Source organism: Leptonychotes weddellii, chromosome 10, assembly GCF_054177405.1.
Source record: "Leptonychotes weddellii isolate Sample4059 chromosome 10, ASM5417740v2, whole genome shotgun sequence".
In the NCBI taxonomy this organism is placed as follows: domain Eukaryota; kingdom Metazoa; phylum Chordata; class Mammalia; order Carnivora; family Phocidae; genus Leptonychotes; species Leptonychotes weddellii.
The window spans coordinates 15,760,613-15,780,217 of record NC_138378.1 but is presented as its reverse complement, the minus strand read 5'-3'; the positions used below and the strand labels follow the sequence as shown (position 1 = coordinate 15,780,217).

General features: G+C 48.2%; 1 protein-coding gene across 1 annotated transcript in view; it reads right to left on the bottom strand.

The window, feature by feature from the left end:
* PTPRT (protein tyrosine phosphatase receptor type T) overlaps positions 1 to 19,605 on the bottom strand; it is a 337,632-nt gene that overhangs the window by 141,905 nt on the left and 176,122 nt on the right. The gene's annotated exons all lie outside the window — the stretch shown is intronic.

The window sequence follows — 19,605 nt, the reverse complement described above, 5'->3', positions numbered from 1 at the left end:
TCTCTACTCTGCCTCCTCAACACCAGCTCATCTTTCATCAGTGACTGCATCTCCTCTGGTGGCCTGTACCCCTGGGACAGTTCCTCCTTCTTCACTAAATTCTAATCCCCTGTAACACTTGGCTCACACCTCAATATACAGATATTATTAGTTATTTGTTTCTCCATCTGTCTCCTCCAGTGGTCTGCAAGCTCCTTGGGTGGGGGGAGATTATACCTCCTTTATCTTCGTTTCCTCATGGTAGCACTGAGCCTGGCTTGTAATAGGTATTCTCTTAATGTTTGTGATTGTTCAACGTTTAGCTGAAGGGGTGACATCTATGCCCACACACATTTGTTCTCATGGAACCAAACTGAATTTCTCCATTTTCAGCCAAGTGTTCACAGGACTCAGCTGAATTGAAGGGATGCTAATGCCCATAAGCTATGATTCTGATTCCCCAAAGTCACTGATTTTTAAGAACAGCCCTCCAGCACAAGGATGCATCCCTTCTTCTTATTGTGTCAAGTGTTTTCCTGGAGCACAGCACATTCCCCAAACTGTCTTGTAACTGGGACAAGCTGGGTTTACTTAGTCTAGTCTCCCCAGTGGGAATGGCCAGTCTCCAAGAACAGGGAGTGCGTGTCCTCATCTCTCTGTCAGTGTCTCTCACACAGGCTGTCCTTCTCCTCCTCCTGTTGATTTAACAGATGATTACTGAATGATATAAAGATGAGTGGACTGCAATTGTTTGCTTCACTCATTCATTCACTTACTACTGAGCACCCATGTGTCAAACGATGCTATCTATTGAATGGGATGAGAGATCCTTCTCCCGGATGGACTCATGAATATGGGATTTTATTCAGTTCCCTTCACCAGCTAAAGGCAAGACCAGCTCATCAAATCCCAGGGCTGCCTGAGCAAACTCTACTCATCTACAGCCCAGAGAGTTCATAGGCGGAGTTAGCCAACCACCTCTTTGGCAGGGCTGGTCTCATATCCCAGAATGGGGGCAGGTTCCAAGGAGCCCCCACATAGCCTCCATTTCCCAGTTTGGAGCCATGATTTCTGAGATGGTGGCTAGTCCACTGCGTACCAAACATCAGGGAAACTGAACACCCCAGATAACAATTTCCTCAATTGTGTCAGAATCTTTTTATTTGGATTTGGAGGAAGGAAATTGGCTCGGGAGCATTCACTGGCATAGCTAAACTTTATTTAGTGCCTGCTCTGAGATCCTATTCTAGAGACCAGTGGTACAAGGGCAAAGGAGCCCTGGAGAGGATCCTATTACCTTAGGAACACTGTTGCTGGCTTGGCTTAAAGAGATTCACACATCATTCCTTTGGTAAATAATCACAAGCACTCACTATATGCCAGGCATTCAGTGATACAGTGGTGAGCAAAACAGGCACAGTTCCTGCCCTCAAAGAACCTACCATGAGTGGTGGGGCGGTGGGGCGGGGGGGCTTGGGAGATAGAATTAATGAACCATGAATTGATAACAGTAAGCTTTCAAATCTGTTAATGATGAGACAAGAGAGGCATGTGGCACTTGGAAATCACATAAGAGGGGAATGAAATCACTAGTGGGAAGATGTGGCCAATGGGGTGAGCTCCGAGGGACGACGGACTATAACCAGTTAGAGAACACTACAAGAGCCTGTGGGAGCAGCAGAAGGAACAGCACTATGTGATGGGGCAAGGAGCCTGGAGCATTCAAGAAGTGAAAGAAACATAGTGTAACGAGGGTGAGAAAGCAGAGCTAGCATGGTAAGAGAGAAGCTGGAGAGCACAGCTGGGGCCCGTCCACACAGGGCATCAGAGGCCACAATGAAAGCTTCTGTTCTTTACCCCGAGAAACCCAGACATTTAAGTGTTGTTCATGGAGCAATAATACGCTCAGATTTGCTTTTTTAACAGATCATTCCAGCTTCAGCATAGAGCCAAAGTGGCTTGGAGAGACGAATTTGGAAACCATGGTAGGCGTCCAGGTGGGAGATGATAGTTGTGTGGACTTAGGTGATGGCGGTGGAGATAGAAAAAAAGAGATGATTACTTGAAATGCATATAAATAAAACCTGTTGATGGGATGGATGCAGAGAGTGAGGGAGAAAGATGTCAAGGATGTCCACAAGTCTTTGGTTTCCTTTTTTTTTTTTTTTTTTAAAGATTTGAGAAAGAGAGAGAGACTCTGTGTGTGTGTGTGTGCATGCACACACACACACTTGCAAGTGCATGTGTAGGGGAAAGGCAGAGGGGGAGGGAGAGAGAGTCCTCAGCAGACTCCCTGCTGGTCATGGAGCCCAACATGGAGCTCAATCTCATGACCCTGAGATCACAACCTGAGACGGAACCAGGAGTTGGATGCTTAACCAACTATGCCACCCATGCACCCCAAGTCTTTGGTTTTCATAACAAGGTGGATGATGGTGCTGCTTATGGGTTCAAGAAACAATAGAATGAGTATAGCTGTAGAGAGAAAATGGGTGTTTGGGGGGCAATCTGAACTAGAGATATACTCTAGAAAAGGAGGCAGTTAAAAATGCAGGTCTGGAACTCTGGAAAGAGGTCTGAGCTGGAGGTAAAACTGTGTGATTTATGCACACAGACTGTATCTGAAGCCTGAAGTTGATGGAGTCACTCAGGGAAAGAATAAAAAGTGAAAGGAGAATCAAGCTTAGAGACAGAGTAGAGGGTCTGCAGCACTTAATGAGTGGGTAGAGGAAGATGTGCCTGCACACGAGGCAGAGCAGGAGTGGCCAAATCGGTAAGAAACCAACCCAGGAGAATCAAGTGCCCTGGAGCCAAGAGAAGAGTGTTTTCGAGAAGGAAGGAATAATGGACCATGTCAAACACTGCTCCTAGGAAAGAATCAAGCTCCATACTCAAGGGAAAGTGAAGGTCTTAGATGAGTGTTAGAAACCCTTCTCCAAATAAGTCCCAAGATGTCCCTAGACTGAAGCGCCTTCAATGGTGACCATGAACCAACAATGGAACACACTTGATCCAGGGAGGCGATCTGAAAGGCCAGAACCCAGTGGTGTAGACAAATTCAATGAGTTCAGCCAACAGGCATCAGAGGTGAAATCACATACTCTGTACAGGGAAGTTATGAGAAGGAATCATGCTTGGCTGACCCAACCAGACTCCAGGTACAGGGACATGAACGTGCCCCAGGACACTGCCAACCCAACATCCACTGCGGCACACTTTCAAGGGCATTTGCTGTGGCCACTGTGGAATTGTGCCTCAGTTCAAAAAGGAAGTATGCCAACAATGTTGAAAGGTGGTACAGATATAGAGGAAATGGCTCTGGGACTGAAGCCAGACAGCATTCCTGTGTGGCTCCTCCATCTGAGAGGAAGAAGAAAGGGACAGAGACCAAGCATGGGCTAGCCCTGCTCCTGATTCAGAGTCAGAAGTAAGTCCATGAGGCTTAGATCTAAGTGCTCAACAGAGCAGATGAGACCCTGTGATAGGACTTACAGGGAAGCACATAAGGGTTGCCTTATGATGGGTCCTGCTAGCAATGTGATGGGCTGTCTCAGGTAAGCACTGATCAAACAGAAGCTCAATTACTACAACTTTTAAAATAATTCAGCTTAAATGGACTGATCCATTGCTGGGTGCCAAGTAATGTGCCAAATACTTTTCATATATGAGGTCATTTAATCTTCACAAAACTCAGAAGATGTTAGTTTTGTTTTCCCTTTTATATAGATAAGAAAACTTCACAGAAGGGTTAAATGACTTGTCCAAAGCCATATAACTAGTGAGTTCCAGAAGTGGACTCTGTACAGGGCTCACCCCTTGTCACTATAATGAACTGTCCTTCATAGAGTTGTAGTTAAGGAAATGCCAGAACTGGGTCCACAAAGAATGTTGGCCAAGCAACTCACCGTCCAGAAATCCAAGGGAAGTTTTCAGAGGTAGAACTGGTAGCCCCTCAGCAACATGATAGCTGTGTTGCTTTTGCTCTAAGCCCACCCTTTTCATGACAGTCAAACTTAGTACCATACCAGTCCCCAGTCCCTAAAAAGTCCTGTTTCTGGCCTTAGGCAACTTCTATATACTAAGCAGGGATTGGGATGGGAGTCTGCCGAGAGAAGGGGGAGGGACATGGATATATCCTCTTCATTTCTGCCCTCCATTGGGAGCCAGCCTGAGAATAGTTCAAGTAAATTAGAACTGGCAGCTAGGCACCAGCTGGTAAATTTATCCAACTGGGGGAACTTCAAGGCTCTACTTGAGTCCCCTGTGTGATGTAGTCATCAAAAACAATCTTGTGAGCTCAGCCTGCACTAACAGGAGACTACTGTCTCTGACATGAGGTTCCATGCCCAACCTTATACCCCAACCAGCTGCACCCTTTGAGCTCTGAGCACTCCCAAAGCTGAGCCAGCCCTCTCAAAGCAGTTGCTGCCATCCCCTGCCTATGAAATCTAGCATGTCTTAGAATCCAGATCCCTTCCAGTTCCAGCTCAGAGTTCCCATCTGGCATTCAGTGTACTACCTACTCATTGTTGCATATGGGAACCTGGTGCCCAAGGGAGAAGAGCTCTTGGTCTCGTGAAGTCTTCTCCTCTCCCTCAATATCTGCTCTATACATAGGGCCCAGTTGCCATGTTTTACTTCCCTATCTCCTCCTCCCATGCCACCAAACAACCACCCCAGCTTATATTCCCCAAGGACTCTTGATATCCACCAAGGCCAATGAGCTTTGCTTAACACTGCACTAGTCAGACCACTCTGGTGAGGCTTATCTAATTGTAGACTCTACCGTCTGAGAGGGACTTCCAGGGTAAAGACAGGCTAAGAGCCTTGCCATTCAAAGTGTGGTCGAAAGACCAGAAGCATCAACATCGCCTGGGAGCTTATTACAAATGCAGAATCTCAGGCCCCATCCCAGATCTAATGAATCAGCACCTGCATTTTAACAAGGTCTATTTGTGATTCAGGTACACATTGAATTCAGAGATTCATTGACTTTGGAGGAATGGTGGTCAAAATCCGGACTTTTCAGCCTAGAGAATGGAAGATTCAGATGAGACTTAGTTTTTGCCTTCAAAATGTTGAAAGACCATTGTGGAAGATGGAATAGATTGGTCCCTTTAATCTTAAAGACTGGAGCTAATATCAATGGGTAGAGTGACACGGGTAGATTAGGGACCAACACCGGGAAAGGTTTTTATGTGGAAGCACTATCCAGGGGAGGCTCAAGCCCAGCCCCTGTAGGCAGTATTATGATATAGAGAGGAGCATGAAAGCAGTCATGGTTCCCAAGTCCTGTTCCAGAGTTGGCCCTCCCTTTCACCTGTCCACTTTGTCTCCACCTGTTTTTACTTCCTGGGCTTCCTGGATGCTTAACCAAACCCTCAATACCTCACTGTCGTGGGATGCTGACCTTTCTTCTTTGCTAATCGACCCTGCTTCCCACCTCAACTCAGCATCCCTTGATTCCAGCGATACCCATGCTCTGGGTGAGAGACATTCTCCTTAGAGATATGGGACTCCCATGGGGTCTACCTCCAAGTCCCCAAGTTACCAACAAAGGCAGGAGAATGTGTCACCCAATAGTGAAAAACACTATCTGGAAACTTTGTGTTCTCCCATCATGCAGAGGGACTACATGACCTCTTACACACCTTTTGAAGTCGAGATTCTATGGTTTTATGAGATCAGTCAAAAGCAATGGGTTTCAGACCTGAAATACATGCGTTTGCATCCAGACTCCATCACTAACTGGCTGTATCATCTTGATCAAAGCTATTAATCACCATGTGATTTTATATCCTCATTTGTAAAATAGTAAGTAAATGCCAAGTTCACAGGGATTTTCTAAGGATCAAATGTAGTAACAGAGGTAAAAATGTTTGATAAACTCTGAGGAACTGCTCACACATGTGGCATAATGATGGCATGGCCTTGGAGCTGGTTCCAGGGTGGTAGCAGGAGTTTTCTGTGTCTATAAACTGTGGGTGTGCTGTGGGTGTTGGGGCCATGCTTCCTTGCAACCTGCAGCCTGAATTCATCCAATCCTTAGGATGAAGGCAGGTGGAGCCCCCAGAGTGATTCACTTAACTTTCCTCCTATAGGTGAGACCTGTATCAGGCTTACATCTAGGTGACTTAATGGCAGCAATAACAAAATTTGGCAACAAGGGACTAATCATTCATTCTCAAAGTGCTCTCACTGGCTACAGGCCCAAGTCTATAACTTTACTTCAGAGAATTTCCCCGTGAAGATTTGGAGCAAAAATAGAAGTCTCAGATAAAGAACATCTAATTGCAACTGATAAAACCAAGTAAATCCCAGTGGATGCATAACCCATGCTGGTGATCGTTGCTGATGGTAAAGAAAGGAAGCTGGCTCTTGGGAACACAATTCCTAAAAGCGGCAGTCTTCAAAACACACAGTCCCCTCTTAGCTATCCAAGGGCATATTATCCCCAAATCTTACTATGCTGGCAGTTCACCTCCGTCTCCTTAATGACTTCTTTTCATGAAGAGTTTCTCTGTCTTTACTCTGGCTTTGCATGCATCTGGCACCCAGTGGAGAAAACCTTTCAGACTCAGGCTTGGAGCTGCTACCTCTATGCCAGTGAAGGTTTTAAGGATCGCAGACATCTCTGATTATTGGAAGGGGGGTTGCCAAGAGGAGGCAACAGGGAAAAGATAAGGAAGCTGGGCAACTTTCTGGCTCTTCTAAAGTCAGGTACGTACCATATCCCTTCTTGATTTTGCTGGAAGCGAATTCTTAGAATGGTAGGCTATTTTTAAGATGGAATTTAAGTCCAAGATTGGAAAAAAAGTTGGTAGGAAAGCATCTGGATACTTCATTAGATTCAAGCCTCCAGACTTTACAAATTGCATCCCAAGGCATTGAGAGCATTTGTAATTGTGATCATGAACTACTTTGGCAGTCTTTGAGGATTGAAATTGTAGCAAACAGGAGGGGTGCGAGAAGCCTGGGGAGAAACAAATGCTGTTGTTGACTTTTTTTTTTTTTAATGGAAAATGTGGATTCCAGATATTTTGCAAGAGTAAGTGTGATGTTGATACAGGAAAAAAACATAGACTGGATGATTAAATCAGAATTTTTCCCTTACCATTTAACTAAAGGAAGGAATAATCACTAGAAATCAGCACAGGCTCTGCATCCATCAGCATCCAACCAGGAAAAGGGAAACCACTCCAAACATGTAAAATGGAGCAAATTTGCTAGAGAATGGATACACAGACATCGGAAGAGGATGGGTGAAGCAGCCCAGACAGTACTGACACCAGGAGCCATTACCCAGCGTAGATTGGAGAGACAAAAGGAGGTGGTGGTGTCATCAGAGCCCAGAGGTCAGGGTCACCCAAAAGAAGCTGGAACTCTGGTAGACCTCTGGGAGAAATGAAGTCATGGAGGGCACACAGTCATTGTCCAAGAAGGTGCCTGAGGTCAAGAGGGAGAAAGCTCCTCCTCCCTCTTACTATATAATTAATGTCTCCTACTGGCCAAACCTAGATGCCAGTTGACATGGGGCCCAGGAAACCTGCACATCCCATCCAGGAAGGGAAGAGCAAAGGAGGGATGTGAGGCCAAACAGGCCAAGAGCCAGCAAGGGCTTCCTATGAACAAGTGATGATGTTCACCCTGTTGCCACTTTTGAGGGGTGTCTGGGCTTGTCAATCAGGAGGAAGGTCCAGGACTATGTGTTAATTTCAGCCAAAGTCAAGGCCAGGTTAGAGACATTGTGGCTGGCTTTCAGGAAAGCTAGGTGTTAAACTGGGCTGTTCAGTAGGTATTGCTTACTGGTATTTTGATCTAGAATCTTATCTTGATGAGCCAGATTAAGCCATCTTTGTATATATGCCGGTTCCTGCTGAGTTTGCCACCTGCTGTATAATGCAGCTCCATTCCATACTCCCTTTTCTTGAAGATTATCTCCCCTCATGCCATCTTGCCAATATATCATATTCTAATATCGAAGGGATTGATGAACATGTCATGTGAACCTTGTTATATGGGCCAAATTATACAGACTTTGCTCAAATGATATTTAAACTTGACCTTTTAAACTTAAGCTCCCTCATCCTTTTTAGTTTCCTTGTATATCAACCACCATCTCTAAGCCCTTAACACATTGAGTTCAGTTTTATTATTAATCTCTGGGCTTTCCCTATAATTCTTTTCTTGATATTTAGCCACCACAGCATCTCATATAATTACAAAGGGAGACAAGCCTTGCTCAAGTTTAAGTAACTGTTGTCTACTTCATACCTAATACTCTTTCTCTGGTCCCACGATGACTAATTTTTTAAAATTTCTGACTACCTCCCCTACACCTGGGCATAGTGCCTCCCTCACTAGGTCTGGTTGATAACAGAGTGCTTGAGAAAGACTATTCCATCATTCTTCTAAGTGACATCACCTAGGATGTTTCTCAAGTAATAAATAAATTGCCTCAATTCATCATATGACAGTAATTGCTTTTAGCCAAGATTTAACTCAGAGTCAATGTCAAGGAGCTGGAAAACACTACAGAGACACAGGTTTTTTCAAAGATAGCTCTACCCTTGCTGGGGAAAACCATTTAATAAATACTGAGTTAAGTATAAAGAAAATACAGATTTCTAATATCCTAGCCTCCCTCAATATCACCCAGCCGGTCCTAAGAGGTTGGAATTGACTTCATCACAGCCTATATAACTAAAACTGCTAAATATTGCTGACAGAGGTTGCCCTCTTTTTCAGCCTTAAATGGAGGTTAGCACCCCATGAGATGGGAATAGCTTTAATTGATTGTTTGAAAGCACTCCTGCCACTCAAATAAATTGTTTCTCAAGTGCTGATTCTGCTTGGTCCTCTGCATCTCCTGAATCTGTTTCCAGGTGGACCCTGCTTTACACAGCAAATGCTCTGTGTAAGTCAAATTCTAACTCAGTTGTGTTACATACAGTAGGAAAGCTGACTATGTAAGACCCCCATGGTGAATCTCTTCTGGGTGCAAGAAAACTCCTTTATTAGAAATTGTTTTTTTATGCATGCATAAGTTAATAAGTATAGACTTATTTAAGAGTAGTCATGCCTGAATGATGCCGGGCGTTGTCATTACTGATGCATCCCTTGTAAGGCATGCTCTTTCAAAGGCTTCACCATTGGTGGGCTGAGAGTTCCTTTATGCTTCCATAGCCTCAACTGCTCCCTCTTGTGCCCAGAAGCCCACAGTGTGAGTGCCAGGACCCTAGCCTGGGACTAGACTAGGACCATGAGCTATGGTTAGAGTTGGGTGCACTTTGTAGGCTGCTTTAGGAATCAGACCACAGTTAAGGTTAAAGAGCAGGATGTGGCTGAGGTAGGGGTCAAATCTAAAGGAGGGATCAGGAGCAGGCTTGTGGTTGCGGTTTAGGAGTGTTCTGCTGGTCAGTCTGCACCCATTCATGGTGAAGAAGTAACCTATGCCTACAGTTGGGAGTGGACTTTTTGGCCAGCAATAATATTTAGCCGATGGAATGGAACTGGACAAAGCTAAGTGACTTCTAAATGGACTAGACCCATTACCTTGATCTCATTAGCATCAACTCAACACCAGACCACAGAGGAAGTCCTGGACATTGCCTGATGAGTGGTGCTAGGATTGTAACACTGATGGTGAAGACAGCAAGGTGCTAGGCATGCAAGGTAATTAAGAGACAATCCTGCTGTCTGGGAGCTCACTACATGGTAGGAAAGAGAAGTGTACAAGCTAAAAATCAAAGCTAACACAGGTATGTACAGGGAGGGGCACACATGACTGCTTAGGCAAAACTAAACTACAAACTTGGTTTTCACATGTCATCAGTGGTATGGGACATGTCATGGGCATCCTTGAGACCACCCAGTGGCCTCCTCTCTCCCCTCCCCACCCTGGCTCCCTAGGGTCCAGACAAGGCCAGCCCTGACAACGAGGGTGAAGAGGCTGAGTCAGCTCGGTGCCAACAGGCCTGGCTTCCTGCTTGTAGAAATCTGTGCACTGAGCTTGAGCACAGGGGGCTCAAAGCTGCTTAGCCAGGGCAGAGAGGAGCACCCACAGCCTGTGATGGGGATTAAGGATTTAGTCTGAAGAGCAGATGTAAGAGAGGAGAACACACACTCTTTCATATGCCCTGTGGCCAAGCAGATAGTCCCATTAGACTCTCCAGGCAGCCAGTGTGAGAGAGTGTGTGGTCACCCTGAACAGACTGTATTCTTCCTGTGGAACGAGGGAAGCCTTCTCAGGAGCAGTCACCGGGGCAGTGTGCCCCAAAGCCCACCGGAATGGTAGACAGGTCAAATAATGCCAGGACGCCAAGAACAGATTACCACAGCCTGGTTGGTGAGGCAGAGGCCAAGGCCAGGGTGCGACCAGCAACAGATGCTAGGACTGCTCAAAAGCAGGAGGCAGAACCAAAAAGGGGAGGGTCAGAGCCACAGAGTAGAGGCTGGCTGTAAGCCAAACGCAGAATACAGCCAACAAGGAGACCCCACAGGGTGGGCTAAAGAAACTCTGGGAGGGAGGGCAGCTCCTGGCCTCCGTCTCACTGAGGTCTGTCCATTGTAATGGTACAGCCTTGAGGGCGGACCCCTGCCCATTGCCCAGGGCTCTGGATCCCCGTGTTTCCAAGTGTATTAGTTTTGTAGGGCTGTCATCACAAATTACCACCATCTGAGTGGCTTAAAGCAACAGAAATGTACTCTCTCACAGTTCCAGAGGGTAGAAGTCCAAAAACAAGATGTCCATGATTCCTGTGAGACTGGGTAGAATCTTTCCTTGCCTCTTCCTGCCGCAGGTTTGTTGGAAACCTCAGCAGTCCTTGCCTGCGAATGCATCATTCCACTCTGCCTCTGTCACCACATAGCATTCCCCTTGTGTGTCTGCCTTTACCTGATATTTTCTTCTTTTTTTTAAGGACTTACTTATTTAATTTAGAGAGAGTGTGCACATGCACACACAAGTGTCGGCGGGGGAGGGGCATAGGGAGAGCAAGAGAGAATTTTAAGCAGACTCTGAGCTGAGTGTAGAGCCCAACGTGGGGCTTGATCTCACGACCCTGAGATCACGACCTGAACCGAAACCAAGAGTTGGATGCTTAACCAACTGTGCCACCCAGGCGCCCCGATGTTTCCTTCACATAAGGACATCAGTCTCACTGGATTAGAGCCTGCCATCTTCACTAATTCTATCTGCAAAGACCCTCTTTCTGAATAAGATCACCTTCACAGGAACTGGGGGTTAGGACTTCCACATATTTTTTGGGGAAAGACACTGAACCCATAACACCAGGCTAAGCTCAACTAAGCAGCCTGCGAACAGGAGGAAAGTCTTAGCATTTCACTGAGTAAAATGCAATCACTGATAGAGGTTAGGGTCAATCAGAGAGGATGTGGGAAGAGAATGGGGCACTCCTGCTTGGTCATGGGCTGAGCAGCAACAGGTGCTTCCAGAAGGCCAAAATGTCCTGGCTTTATTTGTCTCAATAGCCCAGGAGGGTGCACCAGGTCAAGGTGTCCCCAGGGCTCTTACTCAGAAACATAATTCAGTTCTTTCCAACCGACTCTGGTGGAGCTGATCCCTCAAGGGGTGATCACATTACCTGACCCAAAGGGGTAGGAACGGGGAGGAGAGGCAAAGATCTACCCAGCCTGGGCAGCTCTGTCCGGATCTTGCCTCTGGAATATGCTGCTTGCGGCGAGCATCAGAGTCTGGAAAGGAGAGGAGGCACGGGAGGGAACAAGAAATCTATAGGAAGGATTAGCGGAAGCATGAGCAGGATCAGAGAGAACGGCCAATAAACATGCAGCACGGAATTCAGATTAGTGCAATGAAACTGAGCAAGGGTAATAAAACCAGCAGCGGGAGTAGCATCGATTGGTGAGATTCCAGGCAAATCCACCATGAACATGTTTTCTTTCTTCTAGCCTTTGCCCCTTGGCTTTTGGAAGCAGAAACACTGAATCACTGTGTTCTGTACTAAAAGCTGATCTACCCTCCTCCCCAAAGGATGGATGGAAAAGCAGCTCTGTGTTAGGGGAGACGATAAAGGGCAGAAGTGAGGCCCAAAGAGTTTGAAGCCATGGCTGTTGTCCACAGGGGCACGCTGAGAGTTCTGAGAGGTCTCCCCTGGGGTGCCCACGCTTTCTGCCTACAAGCCTGATCGCTCCTGGGCCAGCACCAGGGGAGCCCAGGAGAGCTTATGCGGGGCCAAACCAGCAGACATAGGGGACCTCCATTCAGAAACTCCAGAGCATCAGTCTCTAAGAAGCTTGGCAGGTGGGGCCGCACAGAGTTCAAATACTGGATTGAAAACCAGTACTCAGTGACTCACAATCAGCCTAACCAATGGCAGAAAGTGAGCCAGGTGAAGTGCTGGAACCTTCGTGGGTAGAGGCAGATGGTGGGGTGTGGCGAGCACCCTATGCCTGGTACGTGCTCTATGAGCATTAATCATCCCCTCACCTATAAGTCCACTCATGCATGAGGTCAGGTGAATGACTACCATATGTGTGGTGGGCATGGGCTAAGAGGTGACAGACCAAAAAGCTCTAAGATGGTGTGCTTGGGATGTGAATGTGGCCATGTTGGTGAGGCTCCTCACTCAGGGCTGATTCAGGGGGTCCTCTGTGCACACCGGCCTGGCCAGTTGAGCATCTCCTCTCAGTGCAGCCCGAGACAGTGAGGGGTCAGGGAAGGTTTTGTCTGGACTCGATCCTAGGGGGTAAGCTAGACCACAGAGGGAAAGCATCCCAGTGAAGGGAGGGGGTGTGGGAAGGCAGGTCCTGCTAAGATAATCAGTGTGAACGGGGCACAGGATGCCAAGGAGGCAAGAAGTCAGAGAGCAGTTAGAAAGTGAGGGTCTTAGATGGAGGCTAGTTCTCCCAAAGCACAGGGGAGCCTGGGGGCATTTCAATCAGGAGCAGATGCTTACTGCTGGACCATCACTCAGGCTTCAGTGGAGCTTACACTGGAAGGGCACTAGTCTGGAAGCTGCGACACTAATCTGAGCAAGATGTTATGGATCTTGGGCATGAGAAGCAGCAGCGAGGAAAGGAGAGATCCAGGAGAGATTCTGGAGGCCGTATCAGTTCCATGTGGTGACTAGCTGGTACTGAAGATGGGGAGAGAGAGCAAGGATGACCCTGGGATTTCAAATCTGAATTTAATGGCAGTTTGCATAAAGCCTGGAGACTGGTTTCTCCCTGGTCTACGGAGAAGACCCCCAAGAGAGAAAAAGGTATAGTGAAGACCTTAGTCATATATGATGCTTGTTTGCTAGGCAGCAGAAATATTCACCTGCTATAGGGGACCTCCCACAGGGGAAGTGGCATGCCAGAAAAATGCTTTCTTCTTCTGCATTAAGGCTACTGATTCAGCGGGGAGATTGGTAACATTAAGGCTACTGATTCAGCTGGCAGCCAGAATGTGCCCAGAGCCTTGGGCCCATCAGGCTATGAGCATCTATTGTAAGACTGCTGACAAAGATGGCATTCTGGTGCGCTTGATCGAGTACTGCGCTCCCTCCGTGCTCTGCCGAGTCAGCTTGCAGCCACGCCGACAGCCAAGTGGAGGGAAGAGCTGTGTCTGCCTGGATCTTGAATTTCGCCCACCTCCCTGACCTCCAGCTGTGGTCCTTGCTCCTTATCTGCAGACACAGCCCTGGCCTGAGCTTCGGGACCAACCGAGGCCTGGGTCAAGGGGGACTGGAGGACGCCCAGGGGGAAGGCTCAGGGACCTCAGCATTGTGTCCCCTCTGCTCGCTGTCCTGCTCTTGCCTTGGGCCATCACAGCAGCTGAGGTTGCCATCCAACTGTGTCCAGCCTCCCAGTTGATATCCTAACTCCCTAAGGAGCCCCTAAATTTGTGAACCCTGCTTGTCATTTTAGGCTGAGGCTCTGATGGGCTCTTACCTCTCACCCCCATCCCCCACGTTTCTCAGGAAGCACAGTTCTGGTCCAGCCACCTGCCTGAATTTCACTACTAGTGAGCTTGCCTGCTTCCTCCTGTTTGGATCTCAATTTCCTCATCTGTACAATGGGTTTAGGATAATAATAACAGCAACAGCACACATTCAAGTAGTTAATGTGTATTTTTCTCCCTTAGTCCTCTTAGCAAGTATATTAGTATCCCCATTTTGCTGATAAAGAAATGGGACAGTTTATGTAACCTTTCTGTGGCTCCAAGTCCCACTGCTAGTCATGATGTGGTTTTTGAGACATAGTGCTGAACCCCTCTGCTCTGGTATTTCCTGGTTCTTGGCACATAATAGGGTGCTCACTAATGTGGGCCCTGGGCATAGAGTATGCTGGGTAGGAATGCAGACTGTCCAGAGAAATTTATCATCTCTGAGCTGTGTGATATTCAATGATCAGAGCCTCAGTTTCCACATCCGTAAATGGGAATGCTAACAGCATCCTACGGGTGAAATACATAAATAATGGGAAGCCCTTTGCATGTGCATGGGATATAGGAAGTCTGTAACACGTCTCGGCTGTCCTATTGTTCTCTTCCTCATCTTGCTAGGTATCCCTGATGCCACTCTCCCTCAGAGCTGCCACCTCTCTCCAGCCAGCCTGGCAGGCTGTGTCTCCCACTGGGGGGTCTTCCTTCCCCCTCTCTCCACCCAGCATGGTCCTGTCATGGTGGGTGCTTGGGTTTCAGCCTTTTCCAGAGCACTACATCTGGTCCTACTGCTTTCCAGCTCCTGTGCTCACACCATCTGTCATCCTTTGCCAGGGGGGCATAGCCTCCCTGGGAGGGTCGCTGAGGCCCCAGGGTGTCCGAGGCTGCAGAGGCCACCAGGCACCACGCTGAGCCCCCAGGAGGCTGCCATGCTGCTACCCCATCTGCTGTGGGCCCACACAGCTTTATCCCAAAGGCTGAAACTCAACCTGGGTCCAGAATTTATAAGCCATCCCTGGGCAAGTTGCTTTAGAGGCAAAGCAGTCTCCGAGAGTGTTTTATGGCCTGAATCCTGCTACCGTGGCAAGGCTCTGATTTTAAAAACTGCCAGGAAGACAACAACAGAGAGTTTTCACATGAAGTGGACGGGAAAGAAAGGAACGACAGAGGGGAGGTGCACGTGATACCCTCTCAAGCAGGAGCTATGCCAGAAATGCACCCCTTTTCTCTGATGACCCTCGCCACCAGTGAGCATGGTGGTGCTGGAACTCATCCACATTATCTCATAGATGAGGACCTGGGATCAGAAAGGCTGTGTGATGTGCCCAAGTTCCCCCAGTTTTAAGGAACAGAGTTTGGGCTCCATATGAGGGCTTGTCCCAAAGCCCTTCTCCTTGTGGAGAACTGACAATGGGCACTGGGCACGGTCAAGGCGGTGAATCTGGTCTGGCAGGGGTTCAGCTCAAGAGCATGGATGCCTGGCTGACCAGGAGTGCATCCTCTCCAGCCTCCAGTTGGACCCAGGGTCCCAGACTGCTCCCTGGAGGCCTGGCTGAGTTACTGCAAAATCCAGAGAAGGGGTACTTCCTGCTGTGGTGGGTCCATGGGGTCCCAAGTCCTTCAGGTGAAATGTTAGCTAGTCATTTGTCCACTGCAGCCTCAAGTCAGCCCAGTACACAAAAACACCTAACCCTGGCCACAAGACCTTATTTTTGCAAGGCAAGCATCCCCGGCCTCCACCCTCATACCTACCCATGACAACTAAATATATTTCCAGACGTTATCAAATGTCCCTGTGTGTGTGTGTGTGTCAAAATCAAACAAAGGAATTGAACATTCACCGAGCCACTTCTCTATGCATATACACTTCTGTTCACCAGCTAGGCACAAAGATGGTCAAGATATCTTTTTGCCTCTAGATCAGTGCTGTCCAAGATGGTAGCCGCTAAGCCACATGTGGTTACTGAGCACCTGAAATGTGGCTAGTGTGACTGAGGGCCTGAAATTTTAAATTTATGTTATGATTTGTTTTAATGGGTTTAAATTTAAAAACTAATACAAAGTACGTTTACTTATTAAATATGTTTACCTTTTTAAGGTTATATTTCATTTTAACTGTTTAAAATCTAGCATCTGAATTGAGATGTGCTCTAAGTGGAAAGTGTATACCAGATTGCAAAGAGCGCAAAAAAAAAAAAATGTAAAATACTTTTCATTAGTAATTTGAAAATACTGATTGCATGTTAAAACGATAATGTTTTATATGCACTGGATTAAATAATATCTATTAAAATTAATTTCATCTGTTATTTTTTCTTTTTTTAATGTGACTCTAAAACATGTAAAATTATAGGGGCGCCTGAGTGGCTCAGTCGGTTAAGTGTCTGCCTTTTGCTCAGTTCATGATCTTAGGGTCCTGGGATCGAGCCCCGCATCGGGCTCCCTGCTCAGCAGGGAGCCTGCTTCTCCCTCTCCCACTCCCCCTGCTTGTGTTCCCTCTCCCATTCCCCCTGCTTGTGTTCCCGCTCTCGCTGTGTCTCTCTCTGTCAAATAATTAAATACAATCTTTAAAAAAAATGTCAAATTATATACATGGTCCCAGTTCTATTTTTATTGAACAGTGCAGCTCTGGAGGATTTCCACAGGGGGAGCTATTGCCCCTCAGGGGACCCTGCAGACTGTCTGGAGATAGAGTTGGCTGTCGTAACTGAGGGATGAAGTGCTACGGCACCTAGTGGGAAGAAGCCAGAGGTGCTGCTAAACATCCTACCGTGCACAGGACAGCCCCCCACGACAGAGAATCACCCATCCCCAAATGTCCCTTGTGCCGAGGTTGAGGAACCCTGCCCCAGAGCATAGCCAGGAAGTCAGAGACCTGCAGAGCTCTTGGAGTGAGCTGAGCAAAGAGGTTAAGGCAGTTACCATACTCAGTTCTCACGACTAATATGGCTGGGGGGTGCCACGGTCCCCACTTCTCCAGAAGAGAAGGAAGCCCAGAGAAGAGAAATCAATGGCCCATGATCGCCAGGCCAGAAGGGGGCTCTGCTCTGCATCCCAGCCTCTCCCTGCTACACGCTGAGGGTCTGCGGTTCCCCGAGCTGGTGCCGATCCAGAAAGAGGCTGCCTGAGCTTCGGGTCTAATATCCCTGTCACTCAGAGCCGGCAGTTATTATTTCCACCAGCCCTTCTTGCTACCAGGGGATGAGCAGGAACAAAAACACCCTCTGAAAGGGACATTCTGCTCCAAGAGAAACACTCGTAGGCACCTCACCCATCAAATGGGCCCGAGAAACAAATGGACCGGGATGAAATAAACCTGTCAGAGGAGGAACATTCAGACACCTCAGAGGCAAGAGGTAAGAACAAATGTGCCCGATACGGAATCGGCTCTGTTTAAAGAAAACATTATCCAACTGCTCAACTTGAAGAGATGCCAGAGAACAATGGCCCTGCGGAAATGGAGCTCCCACACGGGCTCCGGGGATGCGTGGTGTCTCAGGAGAGGGGGTGTGGGCACAGTAGTGAGAGTCCCTTCCCCCTCGCTGTGAGTGACCAGGCAACTGCATGCAACTCCCCGCCTCCTTGGGGGTGAGGGTGAGGCTGGTGGGCCTATGATCGGGGACGGTAGGGGACTGGCATTTCCTGAAGGCCTACTACATACAGCTGTTGAGCAGGGCAGTCTCTAGGGTCGCCTAATAGTGATCTGTAATAGGACTCTGAAGTGTGACAATTAGATTTGCAGGTGAAAAAATGCTATGCAACTTGCTTTAGGTCATGTAGGTAGGGAGTGGCTACGATGACATTCCTGGGGCGTTGGCAGTGACACGCTGAGCTATGGGGGTGGCGACAGGGAAAACCGGGCTGCAGTGAATGCTTTGGAGGCTCTGCCCACATCTCCTTTCCTGGGCTGGCACACCGAATGTCCAGCTGCTACGAGTGTTGGCTGCTAACGGCTCACAGATACCTCCTCACCGGCAGAGGGGCCGTAAGGCAAAGGCGAGGGGCCCCTCCAGGGGCCTGTGCACTCCCATAGCAGCCCATAGCCAATGCCGGCTGGTACCGTGGCACAACTGTGAGCCCCTTGGCCTCAAAGTAAGAGCAACTCCCACCCGCCGGAGGCCCCTGTGGGCTCAGGCTGCCACAAGCCTCCACATCCTGCCCTAGCCTGCCTTCCTGCCTTTCCTTCCTCGGAGAACACCCCTCAATGAGTCATTTGCACAGAAATCCCTATCTCAGGCTCCGTGTGTACAGAGCCCAGCCTAAGACATTCACTAGCAGTGATATTTCTGACTTTGGGGAAGGGGGTGGACAGAAGTGGACCGTGAGGTACTGGATGGCCAGACTCCTGTCATCCCTGCCAGCCACAACCCCTTTCCCACCGTGACAAAGTAGCCGGTCAGGGACTAGTAGAAAGGAGGCCACTGTCTGAGCAACCACTATGAGAGAGGTGACAGGTAATGATTTGAAATTATCAGAGTCTTCCACTGAAAAGAAAGGGCCCTGAAGTAGCATCTCTAGGTCAGTGGGGTCTCTTTCGTCTGTAGGGCCTGCCATGGGCATCAGCCTCTGACACAGGTGGGCTCTGCATCCCAGTCTTGGAAGAGTGGCAGATGTTTATGGGAAATACAATCAAACTACAGCGTGTTCCAGGAAAGGGGCTGGTATCTCCCTCACACAAATACCTACTCTAGGTTGGGCACTTCCACACAAGCCCTTTCACACTCATTATCTTGTATGGTCTTGGAACACACCTCCAGAAGACTCTGCATGTGCAGATTCTAGAAGCAAATGGTGCCCCCTAAGAGGCATCCGTTATGATTCCTGCTTAACACATAGGAGAGGTGGGGACCATCACATTTCAAGGGCTTGTCCAGCATACAGGGGAGGCCTGGGATCATAGCCAGATCTACTCATGTCCTAAGCACAGATATAGTAGGCCCACTACCTCCCCAACCTCAGACCACAGCTCAGTTGTCACTTCCCGGGACACATGCTCTTAGCTCCAGGTATGTGTGTGTGTTTCTTTTGAACACCACGCACCTCTCCTTTGTAGCCCCCCTCATGGTTACAGTTGTACATTGATCAGTGTGGCTCTCTCCCTTCCCAGAAAGGCACAGGAATATGTCTTCCTTTCCTCATTATTGTAACCCTCCATGCCTAGAACAGTGCCTGGCACATAGTAGGTACTTAGTAAGCATCAGTACAATGGATGAGTGGATAGATGCATGGATGAAGGGAAGGATGGAGAGATGCGTAGGTGGGTGAATGGGTAGGTGGGTGAATGTGTGGATGGGTGGGTGGCGTGTAGGGACTGCCAGTTCCTCTCTGGTGCCCCTGGCCCAGAGGACGCCCTGAGCGTGAGCCACTCTCAACCCCTTCCCACCCGCCCAGGGCTCTGGTGGTCACCTGTGGTGAGGAGGCAGAGTGGAGTCCCCGGGGTCACCTGGGCGCTGCCCATTGGTACTGACCACAAGGAAGCCAGTCCCCAGGCAGCATGCAGAAGAGAAGGAGAGAAAGAAACACACATGAAAACGTGTGGCACCGTGAACAAAACTACAGTTCTTGTGGCTCTGAAGAGCGCACACTAAACAGCAAAAGAACATTGTGTTCTAACAAAACAAGGCCTGAAATAGATTTTTAAAAATGAAACGAGAATAAGAGTCAGCATTTATCAAGCACCCACGACATGCCAGGTACTCTGCCAGGTACCTCACGTA